The following is a 10,600-nucleotide window of genomic DNA, read 5'->3' as shown; positions in this document are numbered from 1 at the left end:
TGTTCAAACGACTACATAACTGTACTCATATCACATGCTAGCAAGGTAATGTTCAAACCCTTCAAGCTAGGCTTCAGCAGTACATGAGCCAAGACCTTTCAGATGTACAAGCTGGATTTATAAAAGGCGGAGAGGAACCAGAGATCAAATTACCAACATCTTTTAAGTCATAGAAAATTCCAGAATTCCAGTAAAACATCTACTTCTGCTTCATTGACTATGCTAAAGCCTTTGACTGTGTGGAACACAGCAATCTGTGGAAAATCTTTCAAGATTATTCAAAAATAATTATTAAATTATTCAAAATTATCATTACCTTACCTGCCTCCTGAGAAACCTGTATGCAAGTGAAGAAGCAGCAGTTAGAACCGGACGTGGAACAATGGATTGGCTCAAAATTGGAAAGCAGTACTTTAAGGCTGTATACTGTCACCCTGCTTCAGTTCAGTTCACTTCAGTCACTCATTCATGTCCGACTCTTTGCGACCCCATGGACTGCAGCACACCAGGCTTCCCTGTCCATCACCAACTCCCAGAGTTCACTCAAACTCATGTCACTGAGTCAGTGATGCCATCCAACCATCTCATCCTCTGTCGTCCCCTTCTCCTCCTGCCTTCAATCTTTCCCAGCATCAGGGTCTTTTCAAATGAGTCAGCTCTTCACATACGTGGCCAAAGTATTGGAGTTTCGGCTTCAACATCAGTCCTTCCAATGAATAATCAGGATTGATTTGCTTTAGCATGGACTGGTTGGATCTCCTTTCAGTCCAAGGGACTCTGAAGAGTCTTCTCCAACACCACAGTTCAAAAGAATCAGTTCTTCGGTGCTCAGCTTTCTTTATAGTCCAACTCTCACATCCATGCATGACTACTGGAAAAACCATATCTTTGACTAGATGGACCTTTGTTGGCAAAGCAATGTCTCTGCTTTTTAATATGCTGTCTAGTTTGGTCATACTTTTCTTCCAAGGAGGAAGCATCTTTTAATTTCATGGCTGCAGTCACCATCTGCAGTGATTTTGGAGCCCAAGAAAATGAAATCTGTCACTGTTTCCCCATCTACTTGCCATGAAGTGATGGGACCAGATGCTATGATCTTAGTTTTCTGAATGTTGAGTTTTAAGCCAACTTTTCCACTCTCCTCTTTCACTTTCATCAAGAGATCTCTTTAGTTTTTACTTAACTACTTATTTAACTTATAAGCAGAGTACACCATGGGAAATGCTAGGCTGGATGAATCTCAGTTGGAATAAAGATTGCTGGGAGAAATATCAATAGCCTCAGATATGCAGATGACGCCACCCTTATGGCAGAAAGTGAAGAAGAACTAAAGAGCCTCTTGATGAAGGTGAAAGAGGAGAGTGAAAATGCTGCCTTAAAACTCAATATTCAAAAAACAAAGATCATGGCATCTGGTCCCATCACGTCTTGGAAAACAGATGGGGAAAAAATGTAAACAGTGACAGACTTCATTTTCTTGGGTTCCAAAATCACTGCAGATGGTGAGTGCAGCCATGAAATTAAGAGACGCTTGCTCCTTGGAAGAAAAGTTATGATCAAACTAGACAGCATATTAGAAAGCAGAGTACTGCATTTCAGACTCTTGTTGACTATGATGGCTACTCCATTTCTTCTAAAGGATTCTTGCCCACAGTAGTAGATATAATGGTCCTCTGAGTTAAATTCACCCATTCTGGTCCATTTTAGTTCGTTGATTCATAAAATGTCGATATTCACTCTTGCCATCTCCTGTTTGACCACTTACAATTTGCCTTGATTCATAAACCCTACTTCCAGGTTCCTATGCAATATCGCTCTTTACAGCATCACACTTTATTTCCATCACCAGTCACATCCACAACTGGGTGGTGTTGTTGCTTCGGCTCCGTCTCTTCATTCTTTCTGGAGTTATTTCTCCACTGATCTCCAGTAGCATATTGGGCACCTGCCGACCTGGGGAGTTCATCTTTCAGTGTCCTATATTTTGCCTTTTCATACTGGACTGGAAAAGGTCGGTTTTCATTGCAATCTCGAAGAAAGGCAATCCAAAGGAACGTTCAAACTACCGCACAATTGCAGTCATCTCTCATGCTAGCAAAGTAACGCTCAAAATTCTCCAAGCAAGGCTTCAACAGTACATGAACCATGAACCTCCAGATGTTCAAGCTGGATTTAGAAAAGGCAGAGAAACCAGAGATCAAATTGCCAACATCTGTTGGATCATTGAAAAAGCAAGAGCGTTCCAGAAAAACATCTACTTCTGCTTTATTGACTATGCCAAAGATTTTGACTGTGTGGATCAAAACAAACTGTGGAAAATTCTTCAAGAGATGGGAATACCAGATCACCTGACCTGCCTCCTGAGAATTCTGGTCAGGACGAAACAGTTAGAACTGAACATGAAACAACAGACTGGTTCCAAATCCGGAAAGCAGTACTTTTCGGATATACAAATATACAAAGGCTGTATATTGTCACCGTGCTTATTTAACTTCTATGCAGAGTACATCATGAGAAATTCTGGGCTGAAGAAGCACAAGCTTGAATCAAGATTGCTGGGAGAAATATCCATAACCTCAGATATGCAGATGACACCACCCTTATGGCAGAAAGTGAAGAAGAACTAAAAAGCTTTGATGAAAGTGAAAGAGGAGAGTGAAAAAGTGGGCTTAAAGCTCAACATTCAGAAAACTAAGATCATGGCATCTGGCCCCATCACTTCGTGGCAAATAGATGGGGAAACAGTGGAAACTGCAGCTGACTTTATTTTTCTGGGCTCCAAAATCACTGCAGATGGTGATTGCAGCCATGAAATTAAAAGACGCCTACTTCTTGGAAGGAAAGTTATAACCAACCTAGACAGCATATTAAAAAGCAGAGACATTACTTTGCCAACAAAGGTCCGTCTAGTCAAGGCTATGGTTTTTCCAGTAGTCATGCATGGATGTGAGAGTTGGACTGTAAAGAAAGTTGAGCGCTGAAAAATTGATTCTTTTGAACTGTGGTGTTGGAGAAGACTCTTGAGAATCTGTAGGACTGCAAGGAGAGCCAACCAGTCCACCCTAAAGGAGATCAGTCCTGGGTGTTTATTGGAAAGACTGATGTTGAAGCTGAAACTCCAATACTTTGGCCACCTGATGCGAAGAGCTGACTCATTTGAAAAGACCCTGATGCTGGGACAGATTGAGGGCAGGAGGAGAAGGGGATGACGGAGGAGGAGATGGTTGGATGGCATCACTGACTCAATGGACATGAGTTTAGAGTTTAGATTTTTGTGTTATTTTAATATGTTTTTAGAGCTAACTTGTACCTTATAGCCTCACATGATTTTTGGCATAGCTTTAGTTTTTCCTGATGTTTCTAATTGGCTTCATTTTCACCCCTTGCACTGTTTATCTTCAACATTTTTTCCATTTCTTTCCAACTGTACCTCATGTGATACTGAGTTCCCTTTCCCCAAAGACTCTGGACTTTTTATCCCATTCTGGACTGGTTTCTCTCTAGGTCTGCTGCGCACCCAGCTGGGATCCTTGGATTCCCTTTCCTCTGGGTTGATGTTCCTGATTCCTGCATCCCACGTCTATCTCTCTCATGGGTATCCTTTACCTTCCTCCATAATTAAACAAGCACATAATCTATTTTTTTTCCTGCAACTCATGCTCAAGTAGTTTTCTGTAAAGTCTGGTGAAGAGTGAAGGCTACTGTGAATATGGGATGGGCCGTGGTGTTGGTAAACTTGTCCCCTGCTCTCCCCTCGGCCTCCCTCTCATCTTGCTCCCTCTGGGGCTCTGCCCAGCAGACCGTTCTTCTCTCCTGTGAACGCTCCCTGTTTCTCTCCCTCCACCGCGCTCCTCTTCACTCAGCTATCACTTCTCCGTCCAGTGAGTTGTCAGACATTTGTTGAAGCCTCTGGTCTCCTGTTGCCCCCGTGCTTGTTTTTATTAGCAGCAGAGGGAAGAGAGGCAGGCTATGGATTCTTGAGCCCAGATTGTCAGGTGGAGCTCAGTTCCAGGGGCAAGACTTCTGACCTTGGGCGAGTCATGTAACATCTGTACTTCAGCTTCCTTATTTGTAAATGAGGATACAATGCTACACATCTCAAAGGCTAATGGAATAAAATACAAGTTATCATTTGTAAAGTTTTAGAGCAAATACCATCGCAAAGCAAAGACCACAAACACAAGTGACTCTTAGCAGTAGCTGGTGTTATAACTGTGAGTATCTCTACTGTCATTTCAGCCAGGCCTCAGGAGGAGTAGTTGACAAAGGCTCTTTTGCTTTCTTGAAACAGTAGTTAAATGTCCTCAACATTTGCTTTCCTTCCTCATCTCCCATGGCAAGATAATCACAAGCAGAACCAAAATAGATTTTTTATATATAAAAATCTGAACTGCTCTTTTTTTTGAGGAACACTGAGAATGGGAAAGTCTGAAAGGATGGACGCCCTTATGTATCATGATTGTGAGCATAAATTGCTGCAATTTCTTTGCATAACAGTGTGTCTCTAGGTATGAATATTTTTTAGGTGCTGATGCCTTATGGCCTAGCCTAGATAGCTATATCCTAGATCCTATATCCTACATCCTAGATAGCTATCTAGCTATATCCTACTCCTAGATATAGCTTAAGGGAACAGTCTCAAATGTAGTTTTATACAAGGAGAGTGTTCTTTACACTATTATTTGCATAAGGAATTAGAAACAACCTAAAGTCCAGTAGTCAGGGGAGGACAGCAGAGGGACAGGGCACCATAGGGGTCCTCAGCCACTCAGGGCAGGGATACAGGAAGTGGGGTGGGGACGATGGGACTCCAGGCCTTTGTGGGATAAAGGCTCTTGCAGAAGCAAGGAGGGCATGGGCTATAGGAGCTGTATCACCAGCAACTTTATCAAGGCAGAGAATTAAGTGCAGAGAGCAAGACATCATTTTGGAATGAAAGCACTCATTTAACTGATAAACATATATCCACAAATAAATATCTTTGTATATTAAAGGGAGTACAGCATAATCACCACAAACCTGGGATTTAGATCAGAAAGACTGGATTCAAGCCCAGGTTCTGGAATCAGCTTGAAAACTTCGGCTGATGTAAGTTCAGGTGAGCTTCAGGAGCCTGCAAATCTAGACAATGGATCAATATTAGTTATTACCAATTAGTAAACACAAGTGTTCCTGGCCTCATGTAATTTCCAGATTATTCCTTCCTATCTGGTCTTGTCTCTGGTTTTATTGCTCCAATAACTTTGCAGATGGGTGTCTCCTGTCTGATTACCTTCTCCCTGTGCCCCAACAGGAGAGCAGGACTCTGACTTGGGGGGAGTGGGTGTGGGTGGGGATGAGTAACTCTCCTTGACTAGTGACCTGCAGAGCCCAGGGGACAGAGAACCACAGTGCGTTAAATTCCCCGTGGCACTGGTGGCTGTCCCAGGGGAACTCACCCGAGACCTCACCACCCCCTGCTCCCTGCAGGCACTGCTCACTCGTGATCGAGCCCACAATCTGTTTTATGCTCCCCAAGGGTGAGGTCACCCCTCCTTCCAGCCTGACGCAGACAAGGAGCTGACAGGAGATCTCTGAGACCCCACTGCTGCCATCATGAGCTCAGAAAACCTCGGAGACCGCTCAGGTAGGCAGCTGCCTCTTTTCTGGCCAGTTTCTACATGTGACCCAGAATTGAGGGTGGTTCCTCCAGGCAGAGTTAACCTACAGAGGAATCAAGAACCAAGAAGAGGATGGATAGGCATCCTGGAGCCCCTCAGGGGGGCCACGTGGAGTACCCCAACGGGAGTGTGTCCACAGAGCCTCTTTCCCAGCCCTCTCCTTAGGGAGCCGCTTGCTAGGTGCTCACTTCCTCCCCCCACTGCCCTCTAGCAAGTGACTCAGAAGTGAGGCCAGGACAGTCCATGGGGAGGGAGACAGCAGAGGGAGTCCCCAAGGCCAGGCAGGGCAGCAAGGGGGGGTCCCCCAGCATCCCTGGAGCTCCTCCTGCCCTCTCCCTTGGCTTGAGCCTCCTCCTGCTCCCAGACCCTGGGGCATCACCACAGACAACTTCCATCCAGCTCTTGCCCTGCCACCTGCCCAGCTGCTCTGCAAGGATCAGTGGACACTGAACTGAAACCCAGTCTGACTTTTGCCACCTCCCACCTAGAGGGGAGGGGTGATGAGGTTTTACACAGGATCACGTCTGCCTCCACCCCTTCACTGCCCATCCTGAGTCTCTGATCGGCAAGATGAAGCCTCTCACATGGTAGTCTTACTTAATGGCAGGTGGCCTCAAACCCTTTTTAAAAGTTAGGTAGCATCGGTTTATAACATTCTATAAGTTTCATGCATACAACATTATATTTCTACTTCTGTATATGCTGCAGTGTGCTCACCACCAAAAATCACTCGCCAAAGTCCCTCTAGGTGTACTGCATGGTAGAGTGAAGAAATCACAGGAGTTTAAAATAAGGAGGATTCAAGTCATATCCAAGAAATGTCTGATACCTGAGCTTGGGTTCCACCTCTGAGCTTTCTGCTCACTGGCCTTGGGCTGTCCCTTATCCTGTCTGAGTCTCACTTTCCTCATCTGTGAAATAAGAATAATGTATCTGTGTGTGCATGTACCAGGAAACACATCTCACATTGTGACCCAGCCCCACCCTCCATATATATATATATATATATATATATATATATATATATATATATATATATATATCTCTCCTAGTTGCCTATGTCTTACCTACAATTCCATAATCCCTGGTGGCTCAGACAGTAAAAGAATCTGCCTGCAATGCAAGAGACCCAGGTTCGATTCCTGGGTCGGGAAGATCCTCTGAAGAAGGAAATTGCAACCCACTCCAGTATTCTTGCCAGGAGAATTTCATGGATAGAGGAGACTTGAAGGCTACTGTCCATGGGATCACAAAGAGTTAGACAGGACTGAGCAACCAACACTGAGCAATTCCATAACCTCTAGATCCCTGAAATCACACAGGGATTTTGGTAATTCATTTGAGCAGTGATCTTGCTCTGTACTAATCTGAGGCTATTTATTGTCATTACATTCTTTATCACATTTAATGTGAATATTTTTTTGTTTCACTGCCAAAACATGAAAGCAGTCATTTACAGGGTGCTGCCAGTCTCTGCTACAAGTAGTAACTAACAAAACACATCCCTTGTATTCCTTCTCTTTGTGTGTGTGTGTGTGTGGGCTCAGTTGTTCGGTTGTGTCCAAATCTTTATGGCCTCATGGACTGTTGTCTGCCAGGCTCCTCAGTTCTTGGGATTTTCCAGGCAAGAATGCTGGAGTGAGTTGCCATCTCCTACTCCAGGGGATATTTCCAACCCAAGGATCAAACGCATGACTCTTGCATCTCCTTCCTGCATTGGCAGGCGAATTTTTACCACTGAATCTCCTGGGAAGCCTCCTTCTCTTTCTGAAGGTTTAAAATTGTAGATTCCTGAAGACACCTAAATCCCAGAATTAGATCATTATTTCTGGAGGTTTGGAAGTCCAAAATCAAGGTAGTGGTGGTTTCTGGTGAGAATTGTAAATTCTAACTGCCTTTTCTCTCTGTCCTCACATGGCCTTTCCTCTGGGGGAGAGGGAAGGAATAGAGAGAGACTCTGGCGTCTTCTCTTCTAATAAAGACATTTAACTTATTGGATTAGGGCCCCACACTTATGACCTCATTTTACCATAATTACCTCCTTAAAGGCCCAGTCTTCAAATATAGTCACCAGGGGGTTAAATCTTCAACATATGAATTGGGGGGTGAGGTAAAACAGTTCCATCCATAACCCCAGGTTACTCTGCCAAGAGTTGCCCAGGTGATCACTGCTCAAGAAAATGAATTTTAACTAATATGTACTAAATGCCATTTTTTTTAATGTGCTGTAGAATTTATTGCAGATACCATGTTATGATAACAAAAGCAGATCATCCTTAAGGCATCAAATTTGTTTATTAATTTAAACAAAACTATATGGCCCCTGTCACACAAAGAGATAATTTTAAATTTATTTTGAAGTTGAACCAATCAATACATATATATTTGGAAACAATGCAAAGGATGTGCTAAGTCCTTTCAGTCACGTCTCACTCTTTGTGACCCCATGGACTATAACCCATCAGGGTCCTCTGCCCATGGAATTCTCCAGGCAAGAATACTGGCGTGGGTTGCCATTCCCTTCTCCAGGGGATCTTCCCGACTCAGGGATCCAACCCGCATCTCCTACATCTTCTGCACTGTCAGGCAGGTTCTTTACCACCAGCGCCACCTGGGAAGCCCAACTGTGCTCCTAGTATCATATCATCCCAGAGATAAGGCTGCTGTCCTCACAGAGTACATGGATCACTGGTAATCAATCCTTAACCTAGTGAATAGCATAAAATATTGGGGAAAATTGGAAAGCTAACAGATTTCTCTGAACATTGTTTATCTTGCCCCTCTGAGAGACTTGTAGATATAGATGAGATTAGTTTGGAAAAGAGGTCTTATTTAGTTCAGAGAATCGTCAAAGAGTCCAATATAGTTGTGGGCTAATCAGAGACTAAAGAAACTTTATAAGGAGAAGTAGGCTTGGAAATCAAGCAGTCCTCTTAAATTAGCATGTCTTAGTCAAAAGTATGGATAAGCATCGGTTAGGAATTTCTGCAATGTCCTCCAATGCCAAGTGACCACTAACATCCTATTTCCCATTATGATGATTCCCTGATGAGAGGTAGAAGGCATAAAGAGTATTGCCAGCTATAAAATAAACTACACTCCAATGCCTATGATTGCTAAAAAGAAATATTTTTTTAAATAGAAGAAACTCACTGAATCAAATGAATGCTAAGCAAAGCAAACACAGTGTACTCAAAACTGAGGTAAGAAACCTCTCATTACACAGGAAATCAATGCAAGGATTAATCATTTTAAGAGAAGAATCATTTTCCCACAGCCCCACAGCTATGAATGATATTTTCATGAGCCCGGGCTGCCTTCTCCAGTGAATACCAAGGCCTATTACTGGTCTCAACCAACCAATTTCCATTCCAGCTTGGAGGGCTGCTGCAAACTGCTGAAATCCCTCCTTGGAGGATGAATGGAGAGCTACTCCTTTTATGCTATATTCCTTTGTCATGGATCCTGTGGGTTTATTTCAATAGGACCTCTGCGGCCAACAACTGTTACTTGTCCTCCATATGACAAAAAATTTAAATCTTCGCTAAGGCTGACATTAGCAAACATTTCAATAATCACATCAACTTTTTTTCACCAACAGATTTCTTAGTTTTATCAATATAATCAGCTTCTTTGTGATTAAACACTTGGTGGGCTCCATTTTGGAAAGCAATCTTTTGTCCTTCCTCAGTAGTAGCTGTGCCCAAAATCTTTAAGCCATAAGCTCTAACCATTTGGCATGCTGCTCTTCCAGCTCCTCCACCTGCCCCAGAATACTTTCTCCAGCTTTCACACGGACACTGGGGAGCAGACTCGATAGCAGTAAAACATGAGATGCTGATGGCAGCTTCTTGTTTAAAGTCCAGTTTTTTGGGGAAGTGTGTAAACAATGTGGAAGAAGGCAATGGCAACCCACTCCAGTACTCTTGCCTGGAGAATCCCATGGACGGAAGAGCCTGGTAGGCTTCAGTCCATGGGGTCGCGAAGAGTCAGACATGACTGAGAGACTTCAATTTTACTTTTCACTTTCATGCACTGGAGAAGGAAATGGCAACCCACTCCAGTGTTCTTGCCTGGAGAATCCCAGGGATGGCAGAGCCTGGTGGGCTGCCATCTATGGGGTCGCACAGAGTCGGACACGACTGAAGTGACTTAGCAGCAGTAAACAATGTGATGGGCTTCCAGAGCAAACTTGGTGTAGCCCCCAGAGACCGTCCTGGTAGTGAATATCACCTTTCTTGAAAGCAGATACATTCTCTCCAGCAGCTTCTACTATCCCAGCCACATCTCAGCTAGGAGTATAAGGTAGAAATGGTTTTATACTGTGAGTGCCAGAACAGATATATGCATCCACTGGGTTTATACCACATGCTTGGACTTTGTTAGAACCTGTGGTCCTTCAGAATTGATACAGTAACATCCAACTGGAGTTTCAGCACTTCGGGTCCACCAAATTCAAAAACTCAAATAGCTCTCACCAACTTCTGTCCTGTCACCATAGTGATCTAGATACCTATTCTAGGCTGGACAATCAAAATCTGCAAGCCCTCCCCCAGATTCCACAGGGTTAAAAAAAAAAAAAAAAGCTACTCAATACCATTTATTATCCACCACACATTTTTCTGGGCTTTCCTGGTGACTCAGACAGTAAAGAATCTGCCTGCAACATAGGAGACCTGTATTTGATCCCTGGGTCAGGAAGATCCCCTGGAGGAGGGAATGGATACCCACTCCAGTATTTTTGCCTGAAGAATTCCATGGACAGAGGAGCCTGGCGGGCTACAGCCCATGGGGTCATAAAAAAATCAAAGACCGCTGAGCGACAAACGCTTTCCCTTTTTCACTTCACAAGTTCTAACCTTATTCCCTTTCCTTTCATCTAGATATTGAGGTCTTTTTTGAGTATGTCGCTGGGTATCTCTGGGACATACTGAGCAGAG

General features: G+C 43.7%; 1 pseudogene; it reads right to left on the bottom strand.

Annotated features, from left to right (window-relative positions):
- Positions 1–307: 307 nt before the first annotated feature.
- Positions 308–10,159, bottom strand: LOC129647097 (zeta-crystallin-like; annotated as a pseudogene).
- Between the last annotated feature and the right edge of the window lie 441 nt (positions 10,160–10,600).

This window comes from Bubalus kerabau, chromosome 1, assembly GCF_029407905.1.
Source record: "Bubalus kerabau isolate K-KA32 ecotype Philippines breed swamp buffalo chromosome 1, PCC_UOA_SB_1v2, whole genome shotgun sequence".
NCBI lineage: Eukaryota > Metazoa > Chordata > Mammalia > Artiodactyla > Bovidae > Bubalus > Bubalus kerabau.
This window is presented reverse-complemented; position numbering and strand designations above follow the sequence as displayed.